Below are 2821 nucleotides of genomic sequence, written 5' to 3'. Positions count from 1 at the left end.
CCCAGCACCCCGCTTTGTATCCCCCCCGCCCCCCAAAAAAAACCCAGAGGTGGGCATCACCCAGCTCCTCACAGCTGGGCAACAGGGAAAACTGCTTAAAAATAAACCCTATATGTTTTCAAGCCGCATTATTGGGGTTTCTCTCCCTTTTTTAAGCCTCTTCAACTCTTTTTTCCCCGCCAGGGCTGTGCAAGCATCCCGCTGGTTCCATACGAGGGATGCTGCGTTTCACATCCCAAATCCCTCTCCGTCTTTCGGGATGCCCCCGGTAAGCCTTAGGGATAGCGGAAAGCCTGCGATTTGGGTGGTTGAGCTGGAGCGCGGCTGAGCCGTTTCCGGGGAAAATGAAAAGAAACGAAGTTTTTAGGGGGGGGGGGATGTCACCTGGCAGAAACCCCACCATCTTCGGAGGTGGGACCGGCGTGTGCATGACTGAAACCCCCCCCAAAACCCCCACCGTGTGAGGCTTTACGGGTCGGCGTAAAACCTTCCGCCTTCTCCCCCCGCCGCAGGGAGCTGATGCCCCATCGCTGCTGCCGTCAGCGGGTGCGGGGACTTCTCCTTCCAGCGTGCTCAGGACTTCTCCCGCGTGTTTAAAATACCTTGAGACTAACCCTCGCGTAGAAATGCCAGGGATTCCAGCGGGCTGAAGCCCCGTGCGTCAGGGAGATAACTGCAACGGGCAATGCTGAATCAGGAAAATAAGCGGCTGTCCCCCTCCTTGGAGGTGGGGGGGGGGAAGAGCATCGCCGCTCGGCCGGGTCCTTGGCCACAAGGACCGCGGGAGATGCCTGGTCTCACCCCACGGCATCCCGGAGAGCCGCAGCTCCGGGTCCCAAGTCTCTGGGTACCAAGAGCTTCATCCCAGTAAGAGGATAAAGCCTTCCCGTGGGTCACCTGGCGCTCACACGGCTTAAATTAGCAGAGGTGACGCCCAGGTGGAGAAACGCGCCCATGTTTGGGGCAGAGGAGGTGTTTCTCTATGAAAAAGGGGATTTCTGCTCCCAGGACCATCTGAAGTCCAAGCACAACACGACGTTGGCCACGGACCAGCGTAGATGGGGAAAGAGCGTGAGCTCGTTTTGTTTTGGAGGAGGCAGAGACCAGAAAGTCCCAGGGCACCGGCCAAGCACAAACCCGCTGGTTTTCCCCTCGCCACTGCATAAAGGAGACTTTGAAGCACATCTCGTTTTTCCCTTATAACGTAAAGTTTTAAGTCGGAAAAACTCTCACCACCCGCTGAGGTCAGTGGTGGTGTTGAGCATTGCCGCAGCCGGGGATGCTGCCCGGGAAGGGGGCAGGAGCTGCTGGAGGGGGACAACCACATCCTTGGTTTCCCCATCCTCGATTTCTATCAGATTTGTCCGATATTTGTCTTCCTTCCTGGAGCCAGCTGAGGGATTTTGGTTGAACGGCTGAAGGGCAGCTGTGCCGAGTGGCACAGAGAGGGGATTTCATTTAAAACTCCCTTCTGTGTGTCTCAGCAAGCCAGAGACATAGTCCCCGCTCGAGAGTAGGTGTGCCAGGGGATGGTTGGGGCGCTGAACTCCTGGAGAAGATGCTGATCAAGAAGAAAACACAAGTTACGTGAAGATTTAACGTGTCCGCAGCCACAACTTGTGGTCTGAGAGGGTCAAATGTGGAAATATTTCTTCTCCAGGAGGGTTGTGCAGCCCTGGACTGGGCACATGGAGGTGAGGGATCCCCATCCATGGACGCTACCAGCCTCAGCTAGGCCAGCACAGGGCTGATACATGTGGTGGTGTACTGGAGACCTTCTGAGATCCCTTCCACCCACGTTTCTACACCCTTCGCCTCTCCTTTCTGCCCCAAAAGCTGACAGCTCGCAGGGGATGGTGAAGACTTGTCCCCGTGTTCCCCCTGACAGCTTCTACCTCCCACTTTGCTGCAAGACAAGGACCAAGCTCCTCCAGCGAGGGTCAGACTGTACGGACGAGGAAAGAGGCAGCTCCTGATCCAACCCAGAATTGATCTTGTGATTTTTGGGGGAGGGCTAATTTGCCTTTTGGTCCGAGGAAAGGGATGGGACTGTGGTTTAAGTGACCCAAACTCCAGCCCAAAGAGATCCCGGGAATAAGGTGACACCTATCAAAGGGCATCCAGCCTGGGGGGCTTCAGGGGGCTGGATGACACCCAACGACATGGCGAGCTGTGCAAGACACCACTGTCCTCTGTCCCTCACAACCAAGAGAGTTGCCCAAACTCTCCTGGAGCAGGCTAAGGAGTTGCAGAACTCCTCATGGCCCCTCAAAAACCCTCCCAAGAGGTGGCCACGCTGCAAGCAAGCCCCAGTTCCTCACAGGTCTCCGTTTTCCCTGAATCCAGCCACCTAAATTTGCCCCGAAAACAAGCACTGCAGCCCAAGATGTTGAGCTGGGTCCAGTTCCCACCGCTGCCCAAAGCGGGAACCTCTCCCAGCCAGCGGGAAAGCAACAGCTCTTGGGTTTGGGGCAGGAACATCTCACCATCCCACAGCTGCTCCACTGAGCAGAAGAGCCCAAGTTTCATAGCGAAGGGAAAGAAAAGAAAAAAAAAGAAAAAGCCAGTGTGACTCAGACATGTCAGAAAGTCCCTTTCTGGAGACGGGAAAGGGGGCAGAATTAGGGCAGAAATTCCAGTCCCTGCCCCAAGGACTGTTTATACATTTCAGCCAAGGCTTGTTACATCCAACTATGTGTAAACAGTCCTTGGGGCAGGGACTGGAATTCCTGCCCCCGTCTGTCCCAGGAAGAGCCCAAACCACCCACCCTCCAGTTGCGCTCCCTTCTACAGCCAGCAAAAGCTTTGATTTCTCACCCAG

Source organism: Charadrius vociferus, unplaced genomic scaffold (genome assembly GCF_000708025.1).
Source record: "Charadrius vociferus isolate BGI_N301 unplaced genomic scaffold, ASM70802v2 scaffold933, whole genome shotgun sequence".
Taxonomy (NCBI): Eukaryota; Metazoa; Chordata; class Aves; order Charadriiformes; family Charadriidae; genus Charadrius; species Charadrius vociferus.
The sequence above is the reverse complement of the archived record's forward strand: the minus strand, read 5'-3'. Positions refer to the sequence as shown.